Here is a 17,994-nt window from a genome sequence, read left to right as displayed (position 1 = left end):
TTGAGGCATGGACGATTCTTGGAGAGCCATGGCCTGAAGAGTGTGTTGGTATGTGGAAGAAACTGGGTTTTGAAGGCAAGAATAAAAGATTATTCCCTGGGCTTGGGGACTAATGTGGTTAATAATGGTCTGTCTTTCTAGGGAAAAGTAGTGGTTTTGTTGGAACAGGGAGGATTAGCTAGGACTTATTGCATAGCCAAAACCTATTGGTAGAAATCTGTATAATTATTATCAAGATGAAGTTATAATTTCTTAAATGGTACAAAATTTACTTTGATTTCAAATTTAAGGTTTTCATTGGTACGAGCTTCTTATTAATATAAAAGTGAGATGAATATTGATACTCTCATGGGCATTGTGCCTGTATAACACATTTAGGAATACAAGGCCTAGACCCAGTTCTTCTTTAACTTTTTAAACTGATTTGGGACGGTTAACCTATGAGTTAAGGGACTATAGAAAATTCATGGCTTTGAGTTTATTGTTAGGAGGTTTCCCATATTTTATTTAGAAATAGCTGAGAGGAGTTAACAGACAACAGTCCAGGTTACCTTACATGGATAGTTGGTTTTCAAAACATCAGAAGTCCATAGAACTGACGTTACAAATATTTATATATTAATGTCCATTCTGATTAGAGACCTGTCTGCTCCTGAAAGCTTCCTGTCGTGGATTCTAAGAAGAAATTGAGCATCCTTGGAGTTACTCCAGTTGTGTGGTGACAGCCACTAGGCAAGAATTGCCTCTTTCCATCTACAGACGAATTACTGTCCAGAAAAGGACACACATGCAGAATAGTCGACTGATTATATCTGCCTAGACAGAGTAATCAGCCCTTAATAATCCTGCATCACTAAGGTCTGTCAGATGACTCTGGGCCAGAAGGCTGAAGATTTGATGCTCCAACATTCGGTAGTATAGGGGCTTTTCAGGTGTTCAGCGGTCTCTATAAATTGGCTAAGTTTTAGAAGCTATGTTTAGTGCTTCTCATAACTTCAGTTAACTTAGTCATTCTGGATTTCTGACAGGGTTGAAGACCTATAGTCTCATAGCCAATCCTGGCTATTTACTTTGAGGGAAAAGATCTGAGTAGATGGTTTTCAGCTGACATTCATTCTAAAGCCAAAAAAAAAAAAAAAAAAAAAAAAAAAAGCCAGGATCAAAAGTAAGTGTTTTAGTTAGAAGAGATGACAGAGGTTCTGGTTAGTCAACAAAATGATGGACTGGGTATTAGGACTATCTTGTACCTCACTGGTACAATTAGGAATAAGTATGCTCTAATTGTATTTTGAGAGAAAAGTTTTACTTTAACAGGAAGAGCAATATGTAGGAGGAGCTAAGTGGGAAGGAGTACTGAGAGGAAGAGATGGAGTAAGGAGAGAAGATGAAGGAGAGGAGAAGCTAGGTGATGAGAGAGAGAAAGAGAGAAGGGGCATGGAGGCAGATGTTCACATGTCTCCCCAGTCAAAGATAGTTTATATATCTAGGTTGGGTATTGGGTTACGCTTCTGATTGAGCAATACCAAACTTATAAAGCCTTTGATTAACATTTAAAAAAATTGTATAAAAGCAAAAAGGAAAGGGGGGGCATGGCACAGGGGTTTTCTAGGGAGGGGAAATGGGGAAAGGGAATGGCATCTGAAATGTAAATAAAATATAAAAAGAACTTAAAAAAAAGAATAAAAGATTAGCAGCCAGGTAGATATACTCATAACCAAGGGATGAAGTTGTACAAGCAAGCAGCACGACTTTCTCCTCAGATTTCTTTGTATCTAGGTCATCTGCCAGAAGGTTCCACTCTCTCTAGGAGAGGGTTTTTCCCCAGTTAATTGTTCTTGGCAATGCCGCAAAGACCCAACCAGGCACCTATTTATTAGTTGATTTCAGATCTAATCAAGTTGACAGCCAAGATTAACCATCAAAGTTAAATAAGAAAGCAGTTAGGGAGATTCCTGCTATGAAAGCCCATTGATCCAGTTGATCACCATAGGGAGAGTCAGGAGAGTAATATGGCTGCACAGAACCTGATGTACCAGGACCCAATCAGGCCACTGTGTTTCTAGGGTCACCTATGTCATGGGGACATTTCTGTGTCCTTGGTGTCATCTATACCATGGGAACATTGGTGTCTTCAGTGCTACTATGTCATGGGGACATCCCTGACCCTCTTGTATAAGCTATAACATGAGAATATCCCTGACTGTCTAGTATCAGCTATGACATGAGGACTTCCCTGTGTCTTCAGTATATCACGACATTATGGGGCAGCCCTCTTGCATTCAGTGTCACCAATGTTAGACAGTGTGTTCAGTATACTGCACATGCTACTGAAGGTGCGAGTCTTTCAGGCTTGGAATCTCCACAGCTTTGTCCTGTACACTATTCCCTGCATCCCCTCCACTTTGCAAAGCAGACACAAATGTAAGTGATGCTACATGCCAAACTATACCATTATGATGCCACAGTATCTGCCGAAGGCTTGGTAACAAAGTGCTGGTGGTGTTTACATGTGTAAACAACTCACACAATATGGGCTTATGGTTTTAGATTTTCAGCAATATTTCTGAATGACCGAGGCAACACAAGCCCTATAGTAGCAGCTGACACTTACAGAACCTTTGATCTCTGCAGTGGGCTGTCATTTGGACACATCATCCCACAGTGGCCCTGTAGGGTTGATCTGGAGGAAGACAGATCCAGAGGCTAAGTAGCTCACTCAAGACTACCTGTATGCAGACACCCACATGAGACTTGAACTCATATCTCTGGATGCTTTACCCAACTCGTCAATCCTTCTCTGATGCTTTGTCTCCTAGCCAAAAGCAAAGACGGAGCTGAGACAATTAGAAGCCACAGATGCTGCAGTGTAAGTAGGTCTGAGAGTAGCAGTCACAGGCAAATGCAGGTTTTCAAAATGTTTTCTTGGGCTTCTCTGTTTATGGGACCTCCTCTGTGAGCACCCAGCAGATGGCATTCATGCAAACTCAAATACCACAGCAAACTCCTCCTTCAGATTAATTAGTTTCCATTTATACACCTCACCTCAAAAGCTTTACAGTTCTTTGATCTCGCAGTTCTGGTCTCCAAAGCCTTCCAATCTCATCTTTCAAGCCTCTTTGTTTTCCTGCAGTGTTTCCTAGAACAAAACCTAGAGACTCCAGACTCCAGAAAGGGCGTGTCTGCCTGCCACCAGAGCCTGTTTTTTTTTGGTTGTTTTTTTTTTTTGTTTGTTTGTTTTTTTTTCCCTATGTCATGTTCTCAGATAAAGCCACTAGGAAGCAGAGCAATACCCACTTCTCCTGGGGTATCCCTGGGCCCAGCTTGCTCTGTGATATCATGTAGGCCTATTTTATGAAGGAGGGAAAGCATTTGTAGTCTATGAGAACAGTGATTGCTAAGGGGAAAAGGGGGGGGGGGGTTCTACAAAATCCACAGCCCTAGGCACACTGCCTGGCCCTGTCTCCTAAGCCCCGCTGGTAGGCAAATAGTGCTTGTTTCATTCTGACTTTATTTTATCTTTTGCATGTGTGTATCAATACTAGATGCATGCATTTTTAGATGTTTAAGGTCTGAGTCTTGTTTTCAAGGCTCTGGTAGTCCTAGAGGAGAGAGGAAAGGAGTGTTGCTGTTACCTGTTTTTTAGGTGCACCATGGGGAGGTTCATGGTACTTTTAAAGGACAAGGCATTCATTTAAAGGGAGCAGGGAAGAGCTTGATCTTGGGAGTGAACAGAATCAGACCTGGAAGGATTACCAGGGACTTTCTGTTGGAGGAAGGACAAAGCATCAGAGAAGGATTGACAGTTGGGTAAAGCATCCAGAGATCCGAGTTCAAGTCTCAGGTGGATGTCTGCATACAGGTAGTCTTGAGTGAGCTACTGTAGCGCTACCTCGACGATAAGGAGAACGCCACACTCAGGATTCTTCTGACAGCATTTATTGAACAGCTCTTCAAGATGGAGAAAAGGGGAAGGACTCCGAGCTCAGAAAGCCCGCTGCTTAAATAGAGCTTTTGGGAGACGTGCAGATCCCTCATTGGCTCAAATCTTTCATCCAATTGTCATACTCGGTTTTCGCGCCATGCACAGGCGCATTCTCAAGTAAAGCTTCCGTGAAGAACTAGGAAGCAGAAGCCTGCGCCATCTTTTAATGGCAAATGCGGCTCCTCACAAGCTACTTAGCCTCTGGATCTGTCTTCCTCCATATCATCCCTACAGGGCCACTGTGGGCCGATGTGTCCATACCAGAGTGTGGTGTTGAAGGGCTCTAGGCATGTACTTGAGAAGCTCTAAGAACCTAGTATGGTTATGTTCAGTGAAACTCAAGGACTAGGGCCTAGAAAGAGCTAGGCAGACCATTATGTTCGTGCATGATGAATTCTGTCAGGACTTCTGTACTCCACGACCTGTAGCCGCCTGCGGCCACGAATCAACTGGGTTCACCTGAAAGGGGGGCTGGGAATGAAAGGGGACGAAGGGTGAGAAGAGATGAAGCCAAGACAAAGTACTCTGATTAAGGCTCAAAGCTTTAATGTTCAGCTTTCAATTTAAAAGGGAAGGCCCAACCCAAAACTCCTCCTGGTTTCAGCCAGAGATGGGTGGGATAATCCATAATCTGTTCTAGGTCATCACTGGAGATATCTCAAGGCAAGCCCAGGGGCAGTTCTGCTTCTGTATTCTGTGCAGCTAAGGTAGGTAACTCCACCTAGATCCTATCACTTGGTCTGTTGTGGTAAGTAAGGTCTCTCAGGCCTGCTCATGGCTGGGAGAAGGGTACAATGACTTCTGAATAGCAAAGCTTCTAAACATCATGGCTTTTAAGAGTCAAGGCCTGCATGAACTATGACTTCTGCTCATCCTTGTGGTGCTTGAATATGCTTGGCCCAGGAAGCGGCACTATTTGGAGGTATGGCCTTGTTGGAGGAAGTGTGTCATTATAAGCATGGGCTTTAAGACCCTCATCCTAGCTGCCTGGAAGCCAGACTTCTGTTTGCCTTCGAAACAAGATGTTGAATTCTCAGCTCCTCCTGAGCCATGCCTGCCTGGGTGCTGCCATGCTCCTGCCTTGATGATAATTGACTAAACCTCTAAACCTGTAAATTAGCCCTAATTAAATAATGCCCTTATAAGAGTTGCCTTGGTTATGGTGTCTATTCACAACAGTAAAACCCTAACCAAGACAACTGTGATTTTCATGTACATGACTTCTATGGACCATGACGTCTGTGTATCAATCAGGACTTCCGTGTGGCAAAACTTCCAAGTATAAAGTTCTCAGTGCACCATGACGTGCATGAATTATGCACTGTGGTTCCCATATACAATGACTTCTTTACAGCTTCTATACTTTATGATGTCTATGCTTTGTGACTTCTGTGCACTATGACTTCTGTATAATATGACTCCATGCTTGCATGCACTATAACTTATGTCCACCATGACTTCCATACACCATGGCTTCTATACATCATGACTGCCACATGTCACTATGTTCATAAATTATGCCTTCTGTTCATCATGACCTATGTGTATTATGATTTCTGTGCATCGTAGTTTCTATGTTCCATGTCTTCCATATACCATGAATTCTATACATTGCTATTTTCATGACTTGTGAATTTGGTGCCTCATGGCTTCTGTTCATATTGACTGCTCTTCGTAAAGACTTAGGTGCATTACGATTTCTGTACAATGCACCATGACTTCTGAACACCACAACTTCTTGTGAATATCGTGTCTTCCATGGATCATTATTTTCATTCATTATGGCTCTGTCACTCACAACTCTGGTAGATCATGGCAGCTATTCATTTTCACCTCAGTGTACCATGCCTACCATGTACCAAGATTTCTGTGACTTGTATCTGCTGCCTCTATCCCACACATTTCTACTCCACCTGAAGCTGATGGTATTAGTTGCATATGAGAATAAACTCAGGGAAAAATATTGTAATTAACAGGTACTTGTGCCCCGTCTCATTCTCTCTCTCTCTCTCTCTCTCTCTCTCTCTCTCTCTCTCTCTCTCTCTGACAGCTGAGAAAAGCTTGCTTTTTGGCTTTTCTTAGCTAAAGTGTAGCTCAATTGACAACAACTTTTCTTCTTTCTATGCAGGGTGGTAAGTTTCTTCTGGGAACCACAGAATCAGATTCTCATGCCTGAATTCAAATCCCACGATCTCTCTTCCTCTTCCACATGCCACCAGGGGATCAGTCCCTAAGCAAGATCGTTTCCTCTACATTCACATGGACCTTAAGGACTGGACTTCATTAGTTACTACCTAGAAGGTACTCGTGAATCTGCCACTAGTTCATTTGAGAATATGATAAATGACATTCTTTTAATGAAACAGCCACCAGATATGGGCTTAGCCCTGATGATGGAGTGCTGATGCCATCAGTGCTTTGGTCATAACTGCCTCAGTGGTATCTAGTGCCAAGGATGGGGGCTTCACTTGTCTCTGCCCTGGGTCAGGGTTCTGCCTGGGTTCAAACTCTAGGTGAGTGGTTTCCTGGTCTGTCTCTGTCTCTCTGTTTCTCTCTCCTACCTCCCTTCCTCCTTCTTCCCTTCTTCTCTTCCTCTTTTCCTCCTTCCCTTCCTCCTCTGCCTCCCTCCCTCTCTTCTTCCTTCCCTTTCCCCTCCTAAGCCCCCCTTCCCCACCTAGGATGTTTTGTGTATAGAATGTCTATAGAAGAGGACAGTGGTGAGGTTTCAGGAAGAATACAAACTAGAAGCTTGGTGGTAGGGCTTAGAAGAGAACTGCTTCCCAGGCATTGTTACCAACATGCGAATATGTGGTTTCTGCTCTCAAGAAGCTACAGACAGGAGGGAAAACCTGAAGTTCAAGTGTGATAAATGACATTTCTTTGTCCCACCAGGAGAAACATGGGTGTAGAGAGCTAGCTGAGTTCTACCTGGCTGGGCAGTGAAGCTATCCCACGTGACTCCCCAACCAGGCTCAACAAGGGGATTGAAGAGGCAAGACCAAGGTATTGGATAACTTGGCTGTTAATCTTGTCAACTTGACTATATATATTTAAAAATCACCATGAAAAAACACCCCTGGGGATGTCTGAGGGAGTTCTATGACTGGGTTAACTGAGATTAAAATACCTACTTTAAATGTGACCAGTACCATGCCAAGGGCTGGGCTCCCAGAGTGAATAAAAAGGAGGAAAGAAGTGAAACACCAGTGCCCACCCCCACCCCCCATTTCCTGTCTGCAGATATGGCTCTGTCCTCACACTAAACCTTCCTTATGTGGTAGGCTGTACTCCTAAATCCTTCTCTCCCAAGTTGCCTTTGTCACATATTTTGTCACAGCAATAAGAAAAGAACTAATTCAGGTAGAACTGGCTGCCAGCATCCATACACCTCCGTTTAGTCCACTTCCACTTTCCCTATCCTATCTGCCTCCACTTTCCCCAACCCATCCAGAGCCTGGGCCAAGCCACTGGGGGAAGGGCATAGCCTACAATCTTGTCCATTCATCTCCTTGAGCGTGCAGATGCCATTTATGTGGTTTGAACTTCATCATGGGAAATCAGCTTGCATGTGGTGACTTGGGCTTTGGGAAAAGATTTTCTATGGTGTGGCCATGTGTCTGGGCATGGAAGAGGTTTCTTATTGCCCTGGGTATCATGTAGCCATCTGGACCCTTTCAGCCTAGCTAATGAAGGTCTCTGCTTATGGCCCACTGGCAGGAGAGCTCTAAGTCACACCTTGTGACCAAACACAAGAAATCTGTGTGGGTTGAGGTTTGTTATTAATCTTATTATTGTGAGGTAGCCACTGAACTGCTGTGAGTTGAGGAAGGTGAGCTGAGCCCAATGGGATAGTGTATATTGTGAGACTTTACTGACTGTTGGACACAGCAGATAAAGGGCTGCCATGGACAAAGCAGGAAATCTAGGGCTCTTGAGGCTGGGTGAGTAGGGCTTGGATCTGAGCCACACACATGTACAAGCACAATTCTCAGCAGTCCGTATTGGATGCTGGCTGAGTGTCCAGAAACTTAGTACTGGGATAATCTTGGAGTTCGTGTGATTCATAAGGTCAAGACCTAAACCTGTAATACTGCCCTTGTTTCAGACATTGGTTGCAAAGTCAGCTGGCTTTGAGTATGTCGTTTGCCACAGATGCCTTTGGGTCTGATAATTTGCTAGAACAACTCAAAAAAGAATATAGAAATGCTGTGCTTCTGGTTCTACTGTATCATGAAGGATATATAAACAAGCAGCCTACTAAAGAGATGCATGGGGCCAGGTCTAAGCAGGAGATGGAGCTCCCACTGTTTGTGGTCACATCTCTCTCCAGGTCCTTGGATATATTCTCTATCTAGAAGCTTTTCAAATGACACTGTTGCAGGATGTTCATATAAAGTTGCATTTCTCAGGCATGGCTGGTTGATTGTTGGCTTTGCATCTTGGAACAGGTTCAGAAAACATCACTGGCCATTACCAGTGGGTTCCATTCTTCTCACTTCCACCCAAGGAGGTGGAAGAATGAAGCTAAAGGTCCAAACCTCTGATCATAAACTAGCCTTTTCCATCTGCAGGTCCCTGACCTGAAGCCTCTCCCCAGTCCTTCCCCACTCTGTTATCTCATTAGCATAAATACACGTAGAGAGGGGCTAATAGTGCATAATGAAGGGTACTTCCATTACCCTGAAATTCCAAAACCTAGGAGGTGAGTGTGTGTGTGTGTGTATGTGCATGATGTATATATGTATATGTATGTGTGTGTATATGTGTGTATGTATGTACATATGTATATGTGTGTATGTGTATATATGTGTGTGTATGTGTGTATATGTGTGTGTATGTGTGTATATGTGTGTATGTGTATATGTGTGTATATGTGTGTGTATGTGTGTGTGTATATATATATGTGTGTGTATGTGTGAGTGAGAGAGAGACAGAGAGAGAGAGAGAGAGAGAGAGAGAGAGAGAGAGAGAGAGAGAACCTGCATTTACTACAATGGGATGGCAAGGTTAAAGAAGACAGAGACTGCTGACCCAATTTTTGATTCAGAAACCTGGCCGAATTATGTGTTTGGCTGGAGGCAGCAAATAAAGTTCAGAAAATACCTGAGCCAACTGATGGGGGATTAAAACCACCACCAAGGATAAAAGAGCTCGATGTCTATTTTGCACAATCAAGAAATGGTCATCTCAAAGCTTAGCCCTCACCACAGGAGGATCAACGGCTTATGATTCTTTTTCATTTTGATGTGAGGATAGCCATGAGCCAATTTTCTTGGATTAGAATGAAGATGGGCATCAAGGAGAAGCTGCTTGAACACCTCCCGGGAGATTGGAGGAGGATGGCAGATGCAGACCCAGGCAGTTGCAATGTATGCTGCAGCAGGCTTTCCCAGAACACTTGAGGAACAGGGTAGGAGAAAGCAGTGTGGCTGGGCCTCAGTATACAGAGCTGTGGATTTGGTCTCACCAGGCCTGCATTTCTCTGGTTCCCAGATGATCCTTGTGCCTAAAGAAGTTGCTGAGGCTCAGCAGGCAACTGAATAGGGGGCAGCAATCAGGGAAATGGGAGGGAGCTGTTGGTGAAGTGCTTGCCCTGAAAGCAAAGGATCCCTAGAGTCCTAGAGTCATCTAAGAATAAACAAAGACAAAACCAGGTACAGCCGACTTCTGACTTCTACAGCATAGGCACTTATGTGCACACATATGTCCTCATACATGGGCACCAGCACACAAACAAACATGCACACGTGCACATACGTGCACATAAATAAGTACCTCTCTCAAGAATGGTTGTCCTCCAAGTGCTCTGGGTTCCGTTTTTCCTGGGATCATGCTTGACTGGAGGATTCGAGGCTCCAGAGTCTACCTTGTCTCCTGAAGCTGACTCAGGAAGGTTTCACAGAAAAGGAGCAGAGGAGAAGAGACCCACTGTGTTTTGGGTGGCATTTGGTGAGACTTGCTCTGTTTACTGCAGAGGGAGTCTCTTTGTCTCTCTTATGCTGTCCCAGGATTTGTGGAATGAGGAGATGACTACCTCTAACCAGCTTTCTGATAGGGAAGGCGATTCAAAGCCTTGTCTCCTCCAGAGTCTAGTGAATGCAGTGTCGTGATACTGGTTAGGCAAGGATTTATATATGAGGAAGCTGAGGAACACCATGTCTGTATCCTGGCAGCCGTGTCTCCTGATGGTCAGCCCCCTTTGTGGTTAAACCCCCTTGAGGATGCTGCTTGGCAGTTCCACTATATCAGAAACCAAGGTAATCAGGGCGTTTTCCCACATGTGTGCCAACAAAGTGTCTGACTCTTCAAAACTCTGATGTCATTATGATACCTCATGCTTTGCAGTTTTGGCACCCCCTCTTTTGTGGGGATCAATGAGAAGAAATATTTTAAAAGAGAGATCTGGTCTACCATGATTTGGGAGCAAAAAAAAAAAAAAATGGTTACCTTATAGCATGAACTTGCTACCCATCTCAGAAATATTTATAGAAACTTTAGAATCCACAATTCAGAAGCTACCTCACTGCTGCCTGCTTTAGGCAGCCTACCTAATCACTCTTTGGAGTGTTTTCTTTGCTAAGTAGATTTCTGTTTGAACTGTATAAGCCACTTCACAAAATATTTTCCTGCAAAATGACAAGGATTGAGAGATCTTCATACCAGTAAAGCTAGGTCTCCAGCTGAGGGTTGGAATCACAAGGTGCCCTGCATGGTTCCACAGCTAAAGTGATTCTCGGAAGAGCCATGTGACTTGTTTTCTCGGACTCCATCAAATCCAGCTGATATAGATACATAAACACTGAGCAGAAGATGGACATGGAAGCTCCCATTGTCCAGAAGTAAGAGGATATTCCAGCCAATCTGTACTTTAAGCTGCTCTCCACTTGTAGGAGATGTGGGAGAACATTATGTGTGTATGAAGTTATATCGAGTCCCAAGTAATTTCCCAGTGTTAGATAAACCCCACTGTGCATGTCATAGGAAACAGTGACTGGAACAGGAGTAGGGGGGTCCAAATCCAGTTTGGCCAAGCTTCTAACAGACACACAGATGCACTGGCTCAGACCAATTATAGGCTTTTGTAAGACAGATTTCCCCCCCCCCCCCCAATAAAGCCAAAATGCTAATTTGGACTTACCTGTAGTTACCTATAAAATCCCCCAATTCTGAACTTATTTGAAGTTATCATCAGATTTACGATAAGCAAATGTCACCTTCTCTCTAGTTTATGAAAATAAGACCAGGCATGCACAGGGCAATTTGGTTAAAATGGCAAATCCTTTTTTTGATAGAACTTTTTTTCACTTGCATCTGATTGTTTGGGGTGGGTGGATGGGGAGGTCACAGTGGACTTGTCAAATAATCTTTGCCTTTAAGGCAGCCAGAGTGTGAGAAAGTGTTCTTTGGATGACAGTAAGTGTGGGACATGCCACATTTCTCCACAAGCAAATGGAGGAGACAATGTTCCATTTCTTGAGGTGCAAGGAGGAACTGGCCCTTGAAGCTGAGCCCTTGAATGAGCCCAGGGTCATCATACAGTCATGAAGAAGGTCACAGCCACAGGAATAAGTTCAGACATGGATGAAGGAGGCAGGGTCTCTGAGCCTTCAGGGCTCTGCTGAAGTCAGATTCTAAGTGGCATAGTTGAGGTGTGCTGGCCATGCAGCTGTGGTCCCAGCTACTCAAAAGTCTACAAAATGGGGGTTGCTTGTGATTATGAGTTCAAAACTAGCTGGGTTAATAAGACAGATACTGCCTCTCAAAGACACACACACACACACACACACACACACACACACACACACACACACAAAAACACTGCTTGCGCCCACATGGAAGTTCTAAGACCTACATTTGGGTGGAGGGAGGGGCAGGGATACCCACCTGTTCTGAGAGCTCTGGGAAAAAACAGGCAGAGCAGGCTCTACAGAATGACCCAGAAGCACCCAGTTAGTCCTGTGCAGGACTTACTCAGCTTGTCTTTAATTTTTTTTCTTTATATTGTTGGTCCATTGTGTGGTGCCCACAGTGAGCTGGGAATGTGGGTCTGCTCTAGCCACGAGAACAGGGCTGTGAGCTGGAAGACCTGACCTAGTCATCTCTGTTGTCTAACGGGAGTTTCTGTTGGCTGTGGGAGAATGACTAAGGAGTTTCCACAAGGAAGGTAACTGAAAACAGGCCTGTTTTAAAGTGGCCGGACCCTAGAGTAGCCTTCTTCTTTAGGTCCAGGCCTGGCCTCTGTTTCTTTCTGACTAGATCCTAGGCCTGACTTCAAGGGCCCTCACTGAGGCTCAGGTGGTGGCAATGGCTTTGTCAGTGCAATGCAGTAATGCCCCTCCCAGCCCCCCCATCTCCTGTTCTGCCCAGTTTGAGTCCTGATTAATGAGGGCTGTTAATTACAGCACTCTTCTCAGCTACGGACGTGGCTGGAAGCCAATCTTGGAAGACAGGATTCAGCCTCTTGGAGCTGCTGAAGGAAGCTGTATTGATGGGAGAAGCTGGGCTAGAGGAGGATGCCATCTTTCTCTTCCCTTGTTTCCTGACCAGATTATCCCTTGTTCCTCCTTACTTCCCTTCTTGACGTAGCACAAGACTACTGTTCCTACTTCCTGCCTATGGCTGTGAGACACCCGATGGGACACAGCTTCACATCAAATTGGGAAGGACTTTGGAAGAGGGAGGCAGAGAAGGTGGAAGGAAGTGTAAGGGGGAGAAGATAGAGGTCGGGGAGGAAGAGTGAAATGAAGGGAAGGTACAAAGACAGGGATAGAGTGAAAGGAGCCTGGCTGGGGAGGGAGACCCTCAATGGGAAGGTAACCTGAGCAGGGACTGGAGCCTAGAAGGGGGAGGAGAGACTTAGTGGGAAGAAGGGTTATTAAACTTGGGGGAGTGTTAAAAGGAAAGGAAACTGGAGAGAGAGGACAAGGAAGACCCAAGGGTGAGGAACCCTGAGGGAAGAGGTCCTGGGGGACCAAAATCTACAGGACCAGCATCATCGGGTTGGAGATCTCTAAGAGGGTAACCTGGATCAGTGGCTCAACCTTGGCTGCAAGTGTGACTCTTGTATAGGTAGACATTGTCTAGGTTGCCTCCAAGCCAAGGCATCAAGGGTCTCTAGGTTAGAAGTCTATGGGGCAACCCACTGAGATCTTCTAAGGATGTGGTGTGCAGTCAAAGTTCAGTCCTGCCTGGACCAGGTGGCTGTATATGGATACAGGGCCACCTCAGAGGCTGCCTTCTCTATTGTCCTCAAAGCTGCTTCCTCTTTGGTGAATCTAAGATGCTCAAAATATTAAAATGCAAACTGTCCTGGAGACGGGGAATTTCCAATGCTACCACATTCTACCCCTCATTCATTTATCCTATAAACTCCCATTTATCATGGACTGGGGCAGAGAGCCTTCCCAGAGGAGGCCAGGCAGCATGAGGCATAGAATGCCAATGCCAAGAGTAGGCCAGGTGGCAAAGATCTTCAAGGATGCTTCTGGTTACCTGGGAGCTTCTTGTTTGCCTGACAATCAGCATTTCTGTCGGGTGAGCCAGCTCATGGTGATGAGACCCTGGGGCTGGATCTGTGGACTTTCAGTACACTAGTAGCAGAGGCCTGCCTTTCAGAGCTGGAAGAGCTGCTGTGTTATAGCCCCATGCCCACCATCTTGGAGATCTCTAACTCTTGGTTCTCATAAAGGTACCAAAGACAAATATCGATATCCTGGTGTCAGTGGGAAGGGACTTTGTGGAACATAAGAGTAACAATGCCACCATGGTTTCTCTCACTTCCCTTTTTCTCTGTTCCCCACAGTGCTCTGTGCAGGAAGAAAGAGCAGAAGGATGAGCAGGCATCAACACACAGTATACGTGAGAACTGGGGGAGAAGCAGGCATCAACACATAGCATACTGGAGGCCTGGAGAAGGAGGCTGGAGAAGATCCTCACTGGCTCATCACAGTTAGCCTTCAAAGCTGGTGGAAAGGCTCCTTGCTAGAACTTAGCATCCAAAATGTGCTCCGTGACAGACTAGGACAGGGCTCCCCCTTTCCCACCTTCATTTCCTCTCCCCCCCCCTTTTAATCTTTCCCTCTTCCTTCCTCACCCCTCCCCTGTTCCTTTCTGTTCCCCCTTTCTCTTTCTCTTCCCCTTCATCCTCTCCCTCCCTTCTTCTCACGTTTCTCCTTCATCCTTTCCCCTCCTTCCCAGCTTCTTCCTCAGCCTGCCCCTCTGTCTGTCCTTATTTTTAGAGAGGATATGAGCCTCACAGATCACTTTGAGCTCTTTCATGTGAGATTTTTTTTTTTTTCCAGCACAGGCCCAGACCCTGCTCCTTGTTTTTGTCTGGCTGGGGTCAGAGACAAGTGAGACATTGGCAATCACAGGAAGGCATAGACACACCCTGCTCTTTGAGTGCCTCCAGACAGGAGGGTCTCCAAGCCTCAGGCATGCTGTGCTGACAGTGAAATCTCTGAAGTGAGGCCATGCTTGTCTTGTCTGTCATGCCAATGTGGGGGACATGCTGTGGGAGCCTGGAGATGTCTCCATCTTTCTGTCCTCCCAGCTGACTGGTCTCTCACTGGCACAGGTGTTCATACACCTGCTCTTTTTAGAGTAAAGGGAGTGAGCCCAGGTAACAGGGTATTTATTTATTTATTTATTTATTTATTGTTTGGTTTTTCGAGACAGGGTTTCTCTGCGTAATCCTGGCTGTCCTGGAACTCACTCTGTAGACCAGGCTGGCCTTGAACTCAGAAATCCGCCTGCCTCTGTCTCCCAAGTGCTGGGATTAAAGGCGTGTGCCACCACCGCCCAGCCGGCCAGTGACAGGGTCTTTAGATCATGTCTCCATTTCAAAGCCTTCACCCTGTTTCTGGGTAGAGCTGTCTGCCTACCTGGGTCCCCTCTGGAGATAACTCTGGTGTGTGGGAACAGTCTGAAGGAAGCACAGGGCTCCCTTGCTCCTGGGTTTTGTTAGACTTGTCCCTTTGCCAGCACATGTTGGGAATCCTTCATCCTACCCACAGTTCCCTGGGCCCTTCAGCACAGTATGAATAGCTTGCAGTGCTGCCCTGGGTTCCGGCTTTAGGAGTGAACATGGACACATGTACCCCCCACCCACACCCCAGGACCTTCAATTTTTGTTGTTAGATAATTATAGATTCTTGTGAGAGACAGGTCCCCGGGGTGGAGACCCTAGGTGCCTATACTGTGACTGCCAAGGTTCTGGTGAAGCCAGCTTTGACCACCTGGAGCCTCAGCTTCCCTATGTGTAATGTGGGGCACCATCATGAATGGACCGGATGAACTGGTGGAGGGATTCCTGGTCCTTTTCATGACCAGTAGATGAAACATCATTGTGTCACCCCAGCTGGTGGAAGAGGTAGATGGGGCTATATTGGGTGCTGGACTAAGTGGTCACAGAGACCTGGGTGGATCTGGATGTTTGGGGATTGGAGTTCCCCACCTAGCCTATTAGAAACAAGCTTGGCTTCCCAGGAGGCAGCTCTAGTTTGCTCCCAAAGGTTCTTTCATGGAACCATTTGTTGTACAATGGGCTGACCCTCCACAGAGGTGACTGTGGGTCTCAAGGCCTCAGAGTTCCATAGAGCATCCACGAGGTGATGGAGCTGGCACTACCATCTGTCCTAGTTTGCTTTCTATTGCTGTGGTAAATGCCATGAACAAGGAGGAAAAGATTTATTTCAGCTTAAAGCTTACAGTCCTCCATGAAGGAAAGTTAGAGCAAGAACTCGAGGCAGGAACTAGAAAGCAGGAACAAAGACAGAGGCCATGGATGAGTGTGCTACTGCTTACTGGTTTGGTCCTTGTGGCTCGCTTAGTTGGCTTTCCTATCCAAAACCACATGCCCAGGGGTAGCACCCCAGTGGGCTGGGCCCTTTCAGAGTGATCATTAATCAAGAAAATAGTCTAGAAGCACACCCAATCGGATGGAGGCAAATACTTAAACGGTGTTTTCTCTCTCCAGTTAACTCCAGCTTGTGTCAAATTGACAAACACGACCCAGAACAGCACCCTAATCCTGCAGTTGGGCTGTCCAGCTCAGGTCATACTCTCAGCTTCTTCCTGGAGCATACCTGCTTTTATTTTTTATATTGCCTGATTCTAGGCACAAAATGCCTCCAAAGTGCCAACCTGGGACTGTGTAGGTACCACAAACTCCTGATAGTTTGATCTCCATGTCTATCAGCTTTTGCAGTGCTAGAATAGGAGCCAATTCAACAGCATATTAGGCTAGTTTTCCACCTGAGCACCGAGCTAGCCCCATAGCACTGATCTATTTATTTATTTATTTATTTATTTATTTATTTATTTATTTAAAGGAAGGATTCTTGGAACAGTAGAATAAAAATCTCTACTGGAACCTCCACAAAGTGTCTGGTATCTTCTCCTTGGACATCTGCCCATTTTGCGTGAAACAAAGACCACGGCCTAGACTTGATTCAGGAGGGAAGGCAGAGATCAGAAGCCTTCTCCAGGATGGAGAATTCTCAGGAGGCAGAGCACACAGGTGTGGGTCCAGCCCAGCAGGGAGGAGGTTTGTTTACATAGAGAGTTGGCCTGAACCAGCCACCCACTGCTCTTGGCTTTCAAGGGGAACAGTTGTGTGCCTGGCATCCAGATGCCCCCTGTGAACAGGAAAGAGGCACTGATGGATGGCTGCGCCACAATGAGAAATGGATCAATGTATCATCTCACCCAGTATTGGCATTCTCACTGAGAAAAGAGGCACAGCAGAGGTCTTACGGCATGGATTCCAGCCTCGCCTGTTGGGAAGACCTTCCCCCACAGATAAAAGGATTGCAGCCTCACCTTTCTTGTAGTCCCTTCTCATCATAGCATGTGGACGAGGGTGGTGTGGGAACACAGTCTGTGTATCTTCCCCAGAAGGCCTCAGTTGAGATCAAAGAGACCATGGGCATCCATTTGAGGCTGCTACTGTGGCAGCGACTTGCCGGGATCCACGTAGTAATGTGTGAGGCTCTGACAGCACTGAGGTCTGTCTTTACAGTCATTAGGGTGGTTTTCCTGGATGAATAGGTTGACCTGTGTCCAAGAGAAGAACTCATGCAGCATTCCACTGCTGTTGAGTTCAGCTCAAAGCAGACCCCACACCACTGGCTAATGAACACTGTGCCACTGAGACAGGAGAGAGCCCCACACAGAGAGACTGAAGTCTTGAGAGTCCTTATTGTTGCTGGGGCTCTCAGAAGAGCCAAGTGCCCCTGAGCTCACCTTGGCTCCTGCTTCAAACTCTCACTGGAATCCAGGAACTCAGGTCTCTCTTGTAGCACTAGCTGGGCCTGTCTGCATCTCTACTCAGGATACTCTTCTGCCTGCAGGTCCATTACACTCACTACCACAAACACCCATACCCCAAACATAGCAGGTGAAGCCTTGTCTTGCCTTCTGCCTGTGGGTGGAGCTGGCTTCTCACAGCTGCCTCCATCAGTCAGTTCATCATGGTCAGCCAGTGGACACGCCTCTAATAAGAGCCATGAAACACCCCCTTATATTTGGCTTCCTATGGCACACAGCTCACCAGTAGCTGGGTTACCTGGGTCTAGTGGCTCTACTTCTCCCAACCCCCACCTCACCCTATCAGCCCATCTACTTTACGTCAGGTACCTTGCTGGCAATGGGATGAAGGGAGGTGGGAATCATTGGGAGCCTCCTCACAGAGCCACGTCTTAGGGCCAACAGGCCTGGGATCAACAAATGGAAAATGCCTTCTTTCCAGCCACATAAAGGGTATGCTCCAGAGAGGGGTCTTCCGGAAGAGCCTTCTTGTTTATCTTTCGGGGCCTGTGACAGGGCATCCCCACCCAGCTGCTGGCCTAGCTAGACCTGCTAGACATAAGGTACTGGAGAACAGAAAGTAGTAGGGGTAGCTTTCGAGTGAGGCTGTGCCATGCACATGGGGCCTGGAGAGACACTGAAGAGGACAGAGACCCCAGAGGAGGAGCTCTCAGTGAGAACAATGACAGAGGATCCTGAGTCCA

The 17,994-nt window shown here is 46.1% G+C and overlaps 1 long non-coding RNA gene across 1 annotated transcript; it reads left to right on the top strand.

Annotated features, from left to right (window-relative positions):
- The first annotated feature begins 6,110 nt into the window (after nt 1-6,110).
- On the top strand, nt 6,111-14,605 carry LOC143443871 (uncharacterized). The gene is made up of 3 exons (XR_013113194.1): nt 6,111-6,283; nt 6,875-6,985; nt 13,785-14,605. It is a non-coding gene; the product is annotated as an uncharacterized LOC143443871 (long non-coding RNA).
- The last annotated feature ends 3,389 nt before the right edge of the window (nt 14,606-17,994 follow it).

The sequence above is a fragment of the Arvicanthis niloticus genome, chromosome 11, assembly GCF_011762505.2.
Source record: "Arvicanthis niloticus isolate mArvNil1 chromosome 11, mArvNil1.pat.X, whole genome shotgun sequence".
NCBI lineage: Eukaryota > Metazoa > Chordata > Mammalia > Rodentia > Muridae > Arvicanthis > Arvicanthis niloticus.
This window is presented reverse-complemented; position numbering and strand designations above follow the sequence as displayed.